Source organism: Lissotriton vulgaris, chromosome 3_2, assembly GCF_964263255.1.
Source record: "Lissotriton vulgaris chromosome 3_2, aLisVul1.2, whole genome shotgun sequence".
NCBI lineage: Eukaryota > Metazoa > Chordata > Amphibia > Caudata > Salamandridae > Lissotriton > Lissotriton vulgaris.
Window position 1 is genome coordinate 230,101,998 of NC_141690.1, and position 18,340 is coordinate 230,120,337.

Consider the following 18,340-nt stretch of genomic DNA (forward strand, 5'->3'; position numbering starts at 1 on the left):
TGAAGCACGAAAGGTAAGTGTCTAGCAAATGACATAGAGGCTATTGCTTATGAAGTTCTTCCAACAGTAGCCATTTGACATGTTTTTTTTAATTTAGCAGTCGAGGGGTTGGCTCTGATCTCCGTTGGAAGGGCATTCCAAATTCTTGGAGCCAGACCTGAAAAGGTGCGATTGTAAGTTCTTTTTTTGTTGAAATTCTGTGAGTTCACTTGTATGGTATTGCAACTTCTTAAGTTTCGCCCGGATCCAGAGATGTCAAGTTTTTTTGCCAGTTAAATGGGGCTATTGAAATGTATAGCTTTATGTGTCAGACAGGCTATCTTGAAGCGGATTCTTGCTTCAGTGGGAAGCCAGTTAATCTGGATTAAGTCAGGTGTAATATGAACATGCTTTCTGGCGCCTGTGATTAGTCTGTGATTAGTCTGGCAGAGGCATTCAGAGTAGCTCTTAGCGGAACTAACCTAGATTTAGGAAGCCCAGCTAGGGTCACCAATCCGTATTCTACTCGTGAGATAACTAAGGATTGGACTGCTGACTGTATGTCCTCGGGAGGTCGGAAAGGTTTGATTTTTCAAAGAGTGTTGAGCTGATGGTTGGCACTCTTAATGGTTGCACTTATGTGACCTTGCATGTTTAGAAATGTGTCCAGGGTGACACCTGAAGAGCAAGCGGAATCCACCATATGAAGGGTGCAGTTGAGTGCAGAGATTTTTTTTATCCAGTTTGGCGTGGGGGGCTTGTGGTTGTGGGGGTAATCAGGAGAAATTCCGTCTTGAGGGAATTATGTAACAAATGGTTATGTGTTAGCCATTGTTGAGGTTTTTCAAGCGCTCCATTGAGAGTTTTAATGTCATCTGTAGAGGAGATCTTCAAATATAGTTGAGTGTCATCCGTGTACATGTGGTACTGAATGTTAGAGTCATTCAGAATGGCAGTTAGAGGTTCCATGCATAGGTTGAAGAGCGTGGGTGAAAGGGCAGAACCTTGAGGCACCCCAATAGAAACTGAGGTGCTGGCAGCTAGAGATAAGTTGACTTTGATTCTTTGTGTTCAGTTATGCAGGAAAGAGGAGAACCAATTTAGGACAGGGCCAGATAGCCCCATCCTATATTTAAGAAGGTAATCAAGTTATCATGTTTGATAATGTCAAAAGCAGAGGACAAGTCCAGAAGAATTTGAAGACTGGGCGTATTTTGGTCAAGAGCTCTCAAGGCGTCATCAACAATGTGAGTTAGAGCTGTTTCTGTGCTATGACCTGGTATAAAGCCTGATTGATGTTGGTCTAGGAGCTGGAATTTCTCGATGTGGTCGCAGAGCTGTGTTTGTGAAAACATTTCACGAGCAGTTTTGCTAAAGACATGATGTTGGTGATCGGCCATATCCCTTGATAAATCTTCTGTAATATCCCATAAGACCTAAAAAGGCTCTCACGTCTGTTTGGGTTTTGGGGGTTCCCAAGCCAGAATGATGTCAATGTTGGGTCTGAAAATGCAAGCAGCACTCAAATTATTTGCCGGTTAGTAGGATTAGTGCAACCTGAGCCAACCTTCAGCAAAATACTCTGCTAAGTGATGTGTGTTTTGCAGAGAGTGAGTGAGGAACATATACAATACCCCTTTGACACTCACACAGCAAATTCCTGACACCCTAGGTACAAAAGACTGCAGTCATGTACACATGGTGGTCTTATTTTGACAGAAACAAGTGTGCTGTACTTGTAAAATGAAGCACACTATTAATATGGTAAAGCTGTGGTGGTGCACCACTAGTTGACATACTTTCATGCAGATGGTTGGCAACTCAATTAAGTACGTAGCATTTCAAGATTTGAAACCCTTTTTTAAGTGTTGTCAACATCATGTGAAAACATTGGGTTGGTATTGATTTTGTCCATTATCTTATTTCACAAGCATGGTTTTGTTTGATTGTGGTGGTGCCTTAACATGTGATGTCACATTAGATGTCATGGTGTCTTGCAACCTCTTTGATCAGGACCACGTGCTCAGGATCCATAAACGTGTATTTCCTTACTCTGCTGTGGTCCAAGATGGAAGAGTTTGGCAGGTTTCTGTTTGTAAAGGCTCTGTTTGTCTTGTTTTAAAATGCTTTGTCCACACAAAATGAATGCCTTCACTCTCCCACCCAAGAAAAACCTCTTGTTGTACTTTGGGGGTGTCTTGGGGTCTTTGGTGCTTTGCTCTGGCTGTTTCTGCAATCTATGGATTAACATTCTCACTCTAGGAAATTCCATTGCCTGAAAATGGACACTTCCTAATGTTTTGTTCACATGCTATTTATTTGGTGTGGTATTTACCCTGGTAAATAGCACACACTTGGTAGTTAACAAATGTAGTAAAGATGTTTCTGTAATACCTGGTAAAAAAATTATAAACCCATGTTATTTGCCAAACCCTGTGGAATTAGTATTTGCCCAATGTGCGTATTTGGCCATTTTTGCCACCAAACTCATATTCGTATACTACAGCCATTTCTTACTTGTTCATTAGACTCTCCGGTTCCAAATAGGTAGGGTTTAACAATTCATATGTTTGAATAATCTGGATTAATTAATATATGATTAAAAGAACATTCTTTAAAAACATTGGACTTCCTAAGCACTACCTTTTGTATATTGTTTATCACTTTGATTTGTGTTTTTGGAGCAGTAGGACCATTAAATACATATTAACAATACAGAACACCTGTGCTGTCAGTTAGAGCCAATACTGCTCTTTTTTGGAATTTTTCTGCTTGATGGTATGTCCAATTTGGTGAACCAGCTAGAAAGCCCCACCCACATTATCAAATTTACAGTTCTGGGCAGTGGGAAATTTTCAATGCAAATGGAATCATTTAAACTCTTTAGATCAACACACAGTCTCAACTAGCCTAACTACTTCCATGTGCACAAAATAAGAGAAAGCCAGAATGTGGTGCTTACAGGTTTGCTTACATGTCTTCTAGCATGGCCATCAGTTCACTCCTTTGAATGTGTGACAAATCGCACATTTTGTGTTCAACTTGTGAGGCATTCTACTTTATTTTATAGCGTGAGTGAAATTTTTGAATTTGCCAAGTCTATCATGGAATACTTAATCAAATTCTCATAAACGCATATCATTGCTTTGAGTGTAACCCTGGAAACCTTATCTTCAGCAATTGAAATTAAATTGGTCAGACCTGGTTTAATTGTCATATGAAATCCCAGCTAGTGACACCACCATAGGCCATTGATCCCCTTCTTGGCAACACAATTTTTGCTTTTTATCTCCCTCTCCTTTACCTCAATATTTGCCCAACAATAAGCCAACAAGACAATCTTTCTGCCCTCAAATACCATTGTAGAGACATTCAGAGGTAACAACACATCACTAGACCACCTCTTTTTGTATGAATATAATGCTACAATGGTGATGTGTGTTCCTGAATCCACCAACAATTTAACATTGCTGCTAACAATATGCACACCAAATTTGTGAAAAACAATATTTCAATTTCCGGGTACAGCGTGACAATTTAAAACTAAGAAATTATTTGGTGACCCCCATCTGGTTCTAACTTTGGGGCCCATTATGATGGTGGGCGGATTGCCCCTGCAGGCTGGCGGTGGCCACCACCAGCCTGGCGGGGGCAATCCGCCCACCATCATCTCTAGTTTTCCCCCCGCCATATTAGTATGGCGGGGGGGGACCTCGGCGGACGGAAAGACCGTCCGGCTCTTTTCCGCCCCGACCGCCTTGCGCCCGGGGCGGAAAAGGAATAATATGGTGGCGGTGTCTATTAGACACCGCCAGTCATATTATGATGCCCAAATTTCAAAGCCTTCCCTCTCTATAAACTCTAAAAATGTCTCATCTTGCCACAGGTTTTACCCTGCTGGTCAATGCCTGGACAGTTTCGCACAGATAATGATGACCCACATCTGTTACACATGACTTTCATCCATTGTGTTTAGATAGGAAGGCTCTTTAACTCAGTTATTGTGATGATTATCTGATTGCATCGATGACAGAACCAGACACAGAAACATTGGACAATGATGACCTCCAATTGTTTATCATCCTCTGAAGTTCCCTTTCCCTTAGCAATGTCTATAGCCTTGCCCAAAGTAGGATTTTGCGTGGCAAAAGGCGCTCTTGTATTTTTTTCATATGCCATCTGGCAATTAATTGTTCTTGAAGGAGGTGGGATGCGAATCCCTCAAACTCACAATTCGCCACTAATACTTTTGATGCTGTGAGCCTTTGAAAAATGTGTCAGCGGACTCACTTGGAACTCAACTCTCGTCATAAATGTATATGTATGCATCACTAGATATTTTACCCCTGAGAAATAGTTTTCCAATTGGAAAACAGCAGTCTTAAACTCTTATGGATCCTCACCTTCAGGTGGCGTATATTCAAACAAATGGCTAAATATATTTTGACCCTCTGCATCCAGGTAGTATTACAATGGATTTATTTTTATTTCAGGTCTCTAACTCTGTACAGCTTCCGCTCCTAAATATGCATTGAAGGAATTTAATCATAGGTGGGTCCCATGGTTCTTGTAGAAAGGCAGATAGAGGAAAAATATTCTGCATGGTGGTAATGTAATCAAAGAACACAGAATGCAAGAGAACAAGGCAAAATATAGATACAAATCCCTGAGATTTGGCATAAGTTAAATTGCATTATATGACAAAAATAACCTGTAGTGCAACTCCAACCCAATCTTTGAAAGTTGACTTGCTCTTAAAGAGAGACTCAAAGTGAGGAAATCACTGCTGAAGATGTAGAGCGTGCACTTTAGCCAAAAATATACCCAAAGGCTTGCAAGTTGCTGCAGCAAATGTAGATCTGCAGTCTAGTAAGATGAGTGCAAATCACGGTGAACTTTGCAAGACAACATCCTGCTTGGATATAAGATACTCTGAGTGCATCTCACAGACAAGGAAACAAATGTTGAACTCCTAAGTCAGACTGGACGCTGAACACCCTCCTGAAGTTCATAAACGGTAAACCTGCCTGGACATCACTGTGGCTTAATAACAACACCTATGGTTGTGAAGATAGAGTCAGACTCAATGAACATCAAAGGGCGGAGGTGTTTTCAGAATGAGAGCATGCACATTGCTATGGCTATTTTATCTGCACAATAGGCCACACGCGTGCATGCGTATCGCTATAGATAGCAATTTGGCCTTGCATAATCGGCTGGGGAACCAACTGTCCAATCACAGTCAGCGACTGAGGCGGAGGCCACCAGGACCGCGTGGCTCCCAGTGATCCTATCATTTTAGTAGGTGTAGATATGTAGAGACAGGACAGCAGCAAACATTAACGCTCATCCAAGTTTTGAGTCACTGGACTTCAAGAAGTGAAGTACTCTGCAAATAAAAGGAGAGCGCAACGCAAATATGGCAGCTCAAGAAAGTTAGGGGCAGATTTACAAGCCCCTTGCGCCACTGTTGCGTCACTTTTAACATTGGAAAAGTGACTCAAAAGTGGTGCAAGGGGCTTGTAAATCTGCCCCTTAGTGTGTAGACTGCAGGGGGTGCCACATGAATACCTGCGACTAAAGTTTGTGAAGAAGGGGTGCAACGCGGACACATTTGATTGCGTTCATACAGGCCTTCTACACGCGTCTGATGTGCCAGAAGACCGAGGGGGTTTTACTAAGAGAGACTTTTAGCGCAGAATTACTACAGCCTGTAGTGAAATATCCAAAGGGCGCTGTGTGAAACTGGTTTCCTCAACTATGCGATTATGATTGTGCTCCCCCTTGCATCTCCAGCTCTCTGAGCATGTCAGAAGCCGCTTCGCCTGAGGATTCTACACTCAAAGAACTCACAAACTTCGATGCTTGGATACTCGGTGAAGGCTTGCTTCTTAACAAATTGTAGTGTAATGGTTGGCAGAGTCAATTCCAGGGTACGCAAAAGGCCTTTTATGTGGGTACAAGTAAAACAGTCCGGTCACAGCACGGGCACAGGAGCATCCCTTAATTATAGATGGGCTTATTTACAAGTATCTTGCGCCACCCGTACGTCACTGTTCCCATGTTAAAAATAATGCAAAAGTGGTGCAAGGGGCTTATAAATAAACCCCAGAGTGAGGTCGCCCTTAAAATTCCATATCACAACGCAAGCAGCAAGCATTGTGGAATTTCCAAGCATTAGCACACTTGCTTTGATCGATAATCCATCTGAAGGGTGGTCAAAGGCAGGAAGGCCTTAATTTTGCCAGTGCTTTCATCAGTTTTAAACATACTTCAATATATAGCTGTCAATCAGAAAACAACTTGCAAACAGCAAGGTTTTAGCTTTTAAAAGACCCAGGGGTCTCAGCTCCATAATAATAATATAATGCAAACTTATAGAGCGCACGGCTACCTCAGCTGAGGTGTCCCGGCGCTAGTCCCGTACTCGGTAAGGCGGTCAAAGCGGGTCAATTAAGACTTGTAGAAAGGCCAGGTCTTTAATTATTTCCTAAAAGCATGTTCAGAAACCAACACACTGAGGTGGACGGGGAAAGCATTCCACAGTTTCGCTGTTTGCACCGCGAAAGAACTGCCACCTATCCTGACTTTTAAAAGAAAGGAACCGGCAGAAGTTGCAAGTGGTTAGATCTCAGGGCCCGATCTTGATGGTATACTTCCAATCTCTGCCTGAAATAACCCGGGCCATGGTCTCTGGTGGATGCCTATATCAGTCTGGCCACAGAATTCTGAATTATCTGCAGCCTACGAACAAGATATGTTGGCAGGCCCAGATACAGGCTATTTGCATAGTCCAGCTGAGAGGTCACCAGGGCCTGGATCGTAGCCTTCCTGCAGTCTCCCAGCAGGAAATGTAAAACTTTCCTGAGAGCTCTTAACTTCCAGAAGCATGTGAAAGAGACCTTCGTCTTGAACAAGAGGTCCTTATCAAATTTGAACCCCAGATTTTTGGCCAATTCCACTGGGTTAAGTGGTGGGTTCAGCTCTGAGGGTCACCATAGACTTGACGGTGGAGGAGCCGCCTGACTGAAAAACAAGGCCTCTGTTTTTTCAGCATTAAGCTTTAAGCAATTATCATTCATCTAAACCGAAATGTATTTCGGGCATTGCTTAAAGTTGTAAAAGGCCGCCTCCGAGTGTTCTTTGAAAGAGAACACCAGCTGTGTATCATCAGCATAGGAGACTACTCTCACATCCCATGTCTCCACCAGGAAGGCAAGTGGGGCAAGGTAGACATTGAATAGTAGCGGGATCAGCACCAAACCTTGGGGTACCCAGCAAACAAGGGGTTTCTGTGCGGAAACAAAAGGACTGAGAAACACCCGCTGCGACTGATTCTCCAGGAACGGCTAAAACCAAGACAGAGCTATTCCCCGCAATCCCACCTGTCTTGATCTCTCAAGCAGAATCAGGTGGGCTACAGTATTGAATGCTGCGGACAGGTCAAGCAAGACCAGCATTGCTGAGGCGCATGGGCGTCCGCAGGGGGGGCAAGGGGGGGCACTTGCCCCCCCCTGGATCACCCGGCCAATGTCTGGTGCTGAGTCGAGTCAGTGGCATTTTTATTTTCCTCTTTAATTCCCCAGCATTGTTTGTTATATATATATTAAAGAATGGATGATGATCGGAAATCGGAACTTTTAATTTTGTGAGCAGGCAGGCCTCTTTTTTGTATAATTAGCAGCACCATGGAAATCCCTATTACATCATTGCGCCAGACTGAGAGTGCTGCGCCACCTATCTTACGCTGCATGCGCAGCTCTTACGCTGCAAAGTACCGCGCCCGCCGCCCACGCGTAAGGTCACACAGCCAGCCCCCACCCCCACAGTGGAGTGCAGTGGTGGTGTTTGTTTCCAGGCCATGACACCCACCGTAGGAGCAGGAATTCGGGAAAACGGCCGGCAAGATTACAGCGCGATTGAAAGCCCGGGCTTGCCTGCTCCCACCCACAGCTTGAAGTTGAAAGTAAGTGAGTCATCATCCAGTTAATTTTTGAAAATGTCTCCAGTATCCCTGTGCGCCTTTGCTACCAGGGTCGATTTGAAACAATGACCTTCAATCAAACACGGTAGAGCTAGCCTATTCACAAACTACATTTTTTTGTAAATATCGTAGCACTACAGTAGTACTATTTGTGTACGTGTACCACAAAATGACATTCCCAACCTTATCACTGGAGACCTCCGCCTCTCTTTTCTGTGTGAAGAGATCTGCATAGATGTAGGATTATACTTTTTGTCGCCTATGTAGGCGGGACAAGGGGGAGTAAATGGAAAATGGGGAACACTCCTAAATGAGAGGGCTTTATGGCAATTTAATGAGGAATTTAGGAATGGGCATGCTAATACAAACACACATCTACAAAAAGCCCACAGCGTCCATCTTAGAGGTAGTACAGCCTCTGGGCAACCCTGTGAAATCAGAAAAGGCTTGCTAGAATCTGTAAAATTTGAATGTAGCTTGTTTTTATTATCCAGCTCCACCAATTCCAACTGAGTGTGCACTAAGCCCCAGACTCCTCAGAAAATGTTGACCACATGGGTAGATTCCGAAGTCAGGATTCTTCCCTTTGACCCAAACACCTAACCATAACCAAGACTGAGTTTAGCACCCTGAGCTTCTCAGGAAACTAGCCTGAAATTCTATTTACTGAAATCTTCCAAGGAAATGTTTCACCTAGGTCCTGAGTACCAGAAGACCGTTTATTCTGAAGGACAAACTAGCATGAGTTACCGGGCCATCAAAATGATGAGGTCTGCGTAAACACAGCGGATCTGTCTTGTTTCCCACTGAGTTTTCGGATGTTAAGTATATCAAATATTTCAGGGAAATATGCAGGCAAGAACAGAGCGTTACTAGGTGAATTAAACTCAAAATTACTGATTCACCTGGGCAGACCCATTTCTCATTGGAACCCCTGAGTTCCACTGAGAATAGCCATTACGTCAGCACTCTCACAATTAATACGACCACCAGTAACCTTAACGTTTGGTGTGCTAACTTATCACGTGTGGCTTCAGAGCACTCGTACCGAGGACCCTAGTGTTACTGATAAAGAAAATGTGTTTCATCCAGCGCTACAGTTAAATGATAGCATGTCCTATAAACTGCACAAGAGATATCCTTGTGCAAGCCGCGTGGAGCTATCCACGCCCTCATATCCATATGCATGTTCCAAAGGTAGCTCAGTTTGAATGCCTGTGCTTTTTCACTTTTGTCCAAGAGCCGCTCCTGTCTGTAGCTGAGCTCTGCTTTTTTCTTTGCCAGCTTCTAGAAGGTGTGGATGATATCTACCAAAGGCCACAAAAGAAAGAGATGGCTGTGGCACAATAACCCTATGGTGTATGAGATCATATGCGGCCTGCTTCCTGCTCCTCCTGCGCCCAGTTTTTCTTGTGCCCCATCTGGCACACATTATGTCCGAGGATGGTAATGATGTTAACATTTTGCCCCCCCCCTGGAAAAAATTCTGCGGACGCCCATGCTGAGGCGCCCTGGTCCACATATTCACGTATTGTTTCGGAGACTTCAAGGAGCACGGTCTCCGTACTGTACCCAGCTCTGAAACCTGATTGTGAGTCATGTAAGTGATTATTCGTTTCTAGGAATTCTGCCGGTAAACAGACAAAATATCGACTTCAAAATATCGACTGGACAAAATATCTACTTCAAAATATCGACTGGACAAAATATCTACTTCAAAATATAGAATGGACAAAATATCGAATGGACAGAATATAGTCATCAAAAATATCGTTTTTAAGGTAAGTAATGTAATATCGAATTCTAAAAATATAGAAAGTTAAAATATCGAAGTATACAATATAGGTTATTGAAATTATCGAATTTTTAATAATATTGAATTTTTTATAGTGTTTTTATGTTATTATATGTGTGAAAAGTGTTTATTTATGTTATAATTTTTTTTTCTGTTCAAAATGATTTTATTGAAGCATTTTTTAAACAAAAGAAATAGACAAATACAATACAAAAGAAGAAATCTTATATGCATAAATAATGAAATTGCAAATATTAAATGCAATAAACCAAAAATGAAGAGAAAGGGAAAGGAGGGAAGGGGCGGGGAAGTTAACATATCATAGAATCAGTAAATAAAACAATATAGAGTCACAATTAAATTGAGTACAAAGGATGGTAAATAAGCGGAAATTAATCATCAAAATACAGAAAAGAACTTTAATACATATCAATGCATAACATACGAATCATTGCATAACATACGAATCAATAGGAGACCAAAAAGATTGAAATGACTCTGAATTGTGGACAACGCCTTTAAGGGACAACTGAGCTCCTCTTCTTGTAAAGATAATCCACGACCACCAAGCATGAACTGAAAGAGAAGAAGCATCTTTCCAACAAAAAGTAATGGATTTTAAAGCAGCTGCAATTAAAAAATTAAATAACTTTGCTTCTGACTCACTAAGAGGATGGGAAAGGGCAACTGATTTACATATTAACATAGCATAAGAAATATCTTCGTGTAAAGGAAAATTTTTCGAAATGACTTTCCAAACATCCAACCAAAATCTCATAATGACTGGGCATTCAAATAACATATGGCGAAGTGATCCAGAACTTGAATCAATCAATCAATCATAGACATTTATAGAGCGCTCTACTTACCCGGAGGGTCTCAAGGCGCTAGGGGGGGGGGGAGCTGCTACTGCCCGAACAGCCAGGTCTTGAGCTTCTTCCTGAAGGCGAGGTGGTCTTGGGTCAGGCGCAGGTCGGTCGGGAGGGAGTTCCAGGTTGGTGGCCAGGTAGGAGAAGGACCTTCCTCCTGTTGTCGTTCTTCGGATGCGGGGGACGGCGGCGAGGGCGTGACTGGCTGATCGGAGGTGTCGTTTGGGAGCGTAGAATTTGATGCGGTTGTTGAGGTAGCTCGGGCCTCGATCGTGGAGAGCTTTGTGTGCGTGGGTAAGGAGACCGAAGGTGATTGATTCTCTTGTTGACCGGGAGCCAGTGCAGGTCTCTTAGGTGTCCGGAGATGTGGCTGTGTCGTGGGATGTCGAGGATGAGTCTGGCTGAGGCGTTCTGGATCCGTTGGAGTCTCTTCTGGAGCTTGGTGGTGGTTCCGGCGTAGAGGGCGTTGCCGTAGTCCAGTCGGCTGGTGACGAGGGCCTGGGTGACAGTCTTCCTGGTCTCGGTGGGGATCCACCGGAAGATTTTCCGTAGCATGCGCAGGATGTTGAAGCACGACGAGGAGACTGCGTTGACTTGCTTGGTCATGGAGAGGGAGGAGTCCAGGATGAAGCCCAGGTTGCGTGCGTGGTCTGTCGGTTTGGGTGTGGTTCCCAGGGCGGGGGGCCACCAGGAGTCGTCCCAGGCGGAGGGCGAGGATCCCAGGATGAGGACTTCCGTCTTGTCCGAGTTCAGCTTCAGGCGTCTGGTCGACATCCACTCGGCTACCTCTTTCATTCCTTCGTGAAGGTTGGCTCTGGCGGCGGCGGGGTCGTTGGTAAGGGAGAGGATCAGCTGGGTATCGTCGGCGTAGGAGATGATGTTCAGGTTGTGTTGGCGTGCGATGGCCGCGAGGGGGCTCATGTAGACGTTGAAGAGGGTTGGGCTCAGCGAGGATCCTTGAGGGATGCCGCAGATGACTTCGGTGGCCTTTGATTTGTACGGTGGTAGGCGGACTCTCTGGGTTCTTCCGTCGAGGAAGGAGATGATCCATTCCAGTGCCTTCTCCTGGATTCCGACGTTGTAGAGGCGCTGCACTAGGGTGCAGTGGCAGACGGTGTCGAAGGCCGCGGAGAAGTCTAGGAGGATGAGGGCCGCTGTTTCTCCGTTGTCCATCAGGGTTCGGATGTCATCGGTGGCAGCGATGAGGGCGGTCTCGGTGCTGTGGTTGGCTCGGAAGCCGGACTGTGAGGGGTCGAGGGATCCGTTCGTCTCGAGGAAGGCGGCCAGTTGCTTGTTGACGGTCTTCTCGATGACTTTGGCTGGAAACGGGAGGAGCGAGATGGGGCGGTAATTCTTGAGTTCGTGGGGTCCGCTGTTGGTTTCTTGAGTAGAGTGCTGAGTTCGGCGTGCTTCCAGCTCTCAGGGAAGGTGGCGGTGTCGAATGAGGTGTTGATGATGTCCCGCAGGTGGGGTGCGATGACAGCGTCGGCCTTGTTGAAGACGTGGTGAGGGCAGGGGTCGGTCGGAGATCCGGAGTGGATGGAGTTCATCTGTGAAGTGCAATGCCAACAAACATCAGATGGTAACAATTTCGCATGGCATAATCGAGATGGGGTCCATAAGGCATTAAATAAAATAAAAGCATTAGTTTGATAAAGAGACACCAGAAGCCAACCAGAGAGACAGTTGAGCCATATTGATGACCATGTGTTATCTGATAGGGAAATGGACAGTTCAATATTCCAAAAAGATGATATTGCACCAACATTGGAGCCCTGGGAGGAAGTAAATTTTTTATAAAAAACTGAGACAGCTTTGGGGGAAGACGTAACAGCTGTAAGGTAAATTAATAGGTCATTGGTGGAGGATGAAGGAATACCATTGGGGAAAGAGTCCAAAATTGAATTGCATAAAGATTGGTATTTTGAGAAATCAGAAGCTGGGATATCAAACTTCAACTGTAGTTGCTCAAAAGGGATAAAGGCAGTTCCACAAAATACATCTTTGAGATAAAAAATCCCTTTAGAAATCCATGAGGACCAGAAATTGATATTTCTGTTTAGTTTAAGTAAAGCACTATGCCATAAAGACAAGTGGACTGTGGAGAGTAAGGGCAAATCAAAATTAGAATCCAAATCATTAATTATTACTCTAGAGGATTTGATGATAGATGACTGATGAATAATCTTGGATGCACTAGACATTGACATCAAAGAAGGCAGTGAAAAGGGACGTACAATTGAAGATTCTATATCAAGCCAAACTGGAGGTTTGACCACATGGGAGGATGTGAACCATAAGGAGCTTTGCTTTAAGATAAAAGCTTTATGGTAGAGGTAAAAGTCTGGAGGGGCAAATCCAGCTTGGGATTTAGGGAGTTTTAATTTCTTGTAAGCAATACGGGGAACCTTGTTAGACCAGAGGAATTTAGATAACAATTTGTCTATATCTTTATAAAATTTGAGAGGAAATTGAGTGGGAATCATGGCTAATGAGTAGAAGATTTTTGGTGCAATATTCATTTTTATAGCCTCCATTCTACCCCACCAAGTGAGGAAAAGGGGAGACCATTTGGACGCTTTGTTTTTGATATAGTCAAGGATGAAATCACTATTTAGTTTTAATGTAGCAGGCAACGAGGAGGCAAATAGGATACCTAAGTATTTCAGCTTACTGTTCTGCCAAAGGATATCTGCGTTTGGTAACATATCCGGGGTACAAAAAGCATTCAAGGAAAAAAATTCTGTTTTACTTACATTTAACTTATAACCTGAAACCACAGAATATTTGTCAATAATGTCTAATAATGATGGAACAGAGGAAAGCGGATTACTAATAAACAATAAAACATCATCAGCATAGGCTAAAGTTTTAACCATGACATCATTTATCGCAATACCCTGAATATTATCACTGCATCGGATATGATTAAGAAAAGGCTCAATTCCTATTAAAAATAACAGTGGGGAAAGGGGACAGCCATGCCTAGTACCTCCAAAGAGGGAAAATTGAGTGGAAATGTGTCCATTAATAAACAAACGAGCAGTAGGGGCAAAATATAAAGCAGAAATCATACGAATAAAATGGGCACCGAAATTAAAAGATAATAAAGTTTTAAATAAAAATTGCCAATGAATTTTGTCAAAAGCTTTTTCTGCATGCAAAGCCATCACTCCTGCAGGGGAAGTAAGATGAGGACTCTGTTCAATAACGTGTAAAAGTGTTCTAGTATTATTAGCAGAGTATCTATTTTTCATAAAACCAGATTGATCTGGATGAATGATGGAATGAAGGACAGGAGCTAATCTAGTGGCAAGGATTTTAGCATAAAGCTTACAGTCCTGGTTTATTAGGGAAATGGGACGATAATTAGCAACCAGGGTAGGGTCTTTATCAGGCTTGGGCAGAAAAATGATTAGAGCGCCCGTAAAGGAACCTGAAATAGTGCCAGAGGAACCAAAATGGGAAAAAAGTGTACTTAAATAAGGTAAAAGATAAGACTGAAATTCTTTATAAAATTCAGCTGGGATACCATCTGGGCCTGGGGATTTGTTCTTGGGAAGTGATTTTATAGCAAGTAAAATCTCATCACAAGTAATTGGAGAATCTAAACCTATTCTGTCTGAGGGAGAAACTTGAGGTAAATTGCACTTATTTAAAAAGGAATCAATTAAAGAATCATCACAAGGAACTGGTTTACTATATAGGTTTGAATAAAAAAATTAAAATTCTTGGACAATTTCATTATGGGAAATAGCAACTTGACCTTGAGGACCACGTATTCTGCGCTTTAACCTATGGAATCTTTTCAGAGCCTCTGTATAGGGGCATTTAGCAGCTGGTTCATAGGACTTTCCCCAGGAACGTTCTAATTTTTTACAGAGACTTTTCTCTGTAAGTTCAGTGGAAAACCAGGGGGCTGAGGGTTTACGTCTAGAAGAAGTCACTGGCCTGAGAGGGGCAACCATGTCTAAGGCAGAGGTGACCCAGCGATTAAAGCTAGATGCATCACTGTCGGGAACACCCTTCATCTGTGGGATAGCTTCGAGGAGTATCGGCCCCATAGCTTCTGGGGAACCTTTCTCCAATTTCTTCTTTTGTCAGTGATCGGCAAAGATTTAGTCGGCCTGGATTCTAAACTGAAGCTGAATGGTACCAAGAAATGGTCCGACCAAGTCAGGCGCAGAGGTGCCTCCACTTTAAGGGTAGGGTTGTTCTAAAAAATCAAATCCAGCATTTGCCCCACGGTATGAGTAGGGGCGGTAACCAATTGCGAGAGATTTAGACTCTCTAAAGTTCCCAAGAACAGTGAGGCCTGGGAACAGTTTTCATCATTGAAGGGATTTATGGCACCAGGACATACAGAGTTTTGAGGATAGGAAAATGACAACCTAATGAAAGTTATTCTTGCAACATATAAAATAAAAACACACCATGACTACTGATCTTTATTTTTATTGATACGTTATATGCTGTGGAATGCCTTTCCTATTTATTTCCTACCCTCAGATAATGATAAATGTGATTGTGAAGCTGCGCTTGCTTAACAATGTGCAGGTTGAGTACAACCTAACTTTTAACGTAATACTTAACTTAGTCTGCATTTGACATCTGGGCACCCGGCACCTCGTTCTTGCTTTTAAATGGCACAATAAAAGCTAACTTACATATTGTTTAGTTCAGCATTTCTCTTGCAAAAGCAGGTTACGTGCTCCTTTTGTGCGTATGCATTGTGTATATAATATTTGCGTAGCATAACCCTATCCAAAAGCCAATGAAGCGCTGCACATGGTCAAAAGAGAGGTATAATTAATGAGAGATTGGAGGTGAAGCTGGTTCTTAGAGTGGAGGTTGGCTCTAATGTGTTGCCTAATGTAGTGGTCTTTAAAGAGGTGTCTCTCCAGCCTGTTCTTGAATTTGTGCAAAGTTGAGCAAAGTTGGGGCAGTCCCGAGGGATACACGGAGGCGTTCCAGTTCCTGGGGGGTAGATTTACAAGGAACTGAGGCATCTGCATAGGTGCATCAGATTCCTTGTGTCACCTCCAAATGCACTTGAGCCACCATGGATGCGCTTTATTTACAATAGAGTGCACCATGGCGCAAGGAATTGCAGATGCATCTGTTGGAGGAAAAGTGACGCATTGTTGGAGTTTGTCACAAAAGTGACGCAACTCCAGCAATGCGCCAGAAAACATAGGTAGGTCCCATGTAAAATTCCCTGTGTCAATCCTTACGCCTGGTTGAGCAGGCGTAGGGATTTTGGCGCAGTGAAGGCGTAGAGTGACGCAGTGTAATATTGTCAATTTCACTGCACCTACCCTGCATACATTATACCTGGCGCAGGTATAATGTGATGCAGGGCTTTACAACGTGATGCATCTCCCTAAATGCGTCACATTGTAAATGGGGCGCAACTTTTGCGCCACCCTTGCGTCACAAAAATGACACAAGTGCGGTGCAAAGTGACACAAGGGGCTTGTAAATCTGTCCCTCGGTGTATAAATGGAGAGGGCAGTTGCCTTGCTTTTTCCCTTTTACACATCCATATCTCTAGTGTGATGGTGTCTTGACTGCATGTATGCATCCAGGACTATCTGGAGAGTGACATAGCTGTTTAGAAGCTCATGCCACAAGGTTTGCTCCACTTGCAAATGTAAAAGCTTCGCTGCGGGCTGAGTTGGGGAAATTGCCCTTAAAGCAGCTTGCACTATGTGGGCACTCAACCTACAGATGTCTAATAAATGTGTCAAATATACCAAATAAATAGACAATTGGGCTTTATGTTTTAAGAAAATGTACATGCTGTTTGGGCCTCTCTGACAGGCTCACACAGCTCAGAAGTCAAAAATACCAGCTACTCAGGGGTATGAATACATCCTGGGGAAACTAGGAGGAAAAGACTGATGTCCGAACACACCCTTCCCAATTAAAAGAAGATAAAAGTGAACAACACGCTATGGTAGATGCCAAATGCTGAAGTGATAAAATATAGATAATGCACCGAATTTAAAAATTTGACAATGCTGGATAATCTTGTAGTTATTTTGTAGGCTCTAGCTCCACCACTAACCCCCCCACCCCACCCCCTGAGCATTCGCCTCCCTACCTATTGACCCTACTGATGAGGGCAGCTCTAGCCTTCCCTGGATGCATTCATTACGGTGATAGCCTCGTAGGGCATGCGTTATATGGCCTATTTTGCTTTCTTTTTAAATTCCATACCCATGTGCAAGGAAAAAATTGACTATAAGGCATCTCAAAATCCAAGGCCCATTGCGATTGAACTTGGGCTGCCACACTAGACTCTGAGTTTACTGGACCTGGCAACTGACCATTGATCGGCATGCAAATATGCTAACCCAGTGCCTTGGTTAATTTCCGATCTATTGTGTGGCAAGGACTTCTGCCAGGGATAGAGAAACTAGACATCCTAGTGTTAAGCCTTAAAAGTCAAAGTCAGGCACAATGCCTAAGACTCCTTCCTCTCCAGGTGTTGGTGGCACAGGGAGGCTTCGGCCTCTGATTCTAGTGACACCGGTCTCTCAACTTCACAAAAGGGGGCAACATCTGCAGTAAACGGTGGATCAAGAGCTTCTGTCCTTCAGGTGATACCTGTTGCACATCTTAGCATGCTTGGGTCCTGTGCATTAACCCTGTGGCTAGTTAGCCCACTTGGGTACCCAAAAGACTAACCACATGGCCAAGCAGGCAACTCTGATGCCTCCAATGTGTGGATATTCCCTTCTCTAATCCATTATTTAAATTACACTCCTGGGCCTCTTCGGCCCCTGGGTGAACGGAAGTAGGAACTACAGCATTAATGCTTCACCCTCACCACCACCATCACAATGGTCGCCCCCTGAGACTGATGCTTCACCACTGGATGGCAATCTACAACTGGCACACAGCCCTAACCCTCAAGGGTGGTACTTATTGTATGTGGTTCGGCGGTGGCTTACCTGGTCCACGTTTCCTGTTGTCTCTCACTCAGACAGCACAGGGTTCCAGGTTAGAAAGTACCCTTCCAGTGACACTCTGAGGGCCATCTTCTGCTAGATAACTCAAGGCCCACCACAGCAGGCCTGACCTGCTTTCTGCCCTTCCTTTCCTCTTGGGACAAGTAACTAGTCTCTTGGGGTCATAGTTTCTCTGTGCACATCATGGGAGCTTGGACCATCAGATTTCCATCCTACCTGTGATAATTACTACCTAGGATGATGTGTGCATGCAGCCGAAGGCATGCCGCTACCCTCGTCTGAGCAACCATCCCTTCAACCCAGGGTGACTATAACTATTGGGTGGCACGGATGTCCCTGACCTTGCATGTCCGACTCTTACAGTACTGCTAAGGGGAAACAAACCATTTCACAACCATGGTACAGAGGGATGAGTATCCCGCACCCTGTTCAATCAGGCCACCGGAAAATAATGTACTATACAGTGAAAGCTTTTGCTTTCACCATTTTAGGTGCCAGATAGGAAGACTTCATTGGAATCAGAGCATTAATAAGCTCAAGGTAGTACTGTTGTGACTGCATCTTCACCACCTGCTCTCTCCCCTCATGGAAGCCACAAGGTGGGAACGATACGTAATGGAAGTTTTGGTATCCTTGCCTTGTAAACTTTGTTGAACTATAAACCTGAGGTGTCCTGTTCTTCCTCTTGTTTTAGAAACATCTGTATGTGTACCACTGTCTGTATCCTGCAGTAAGA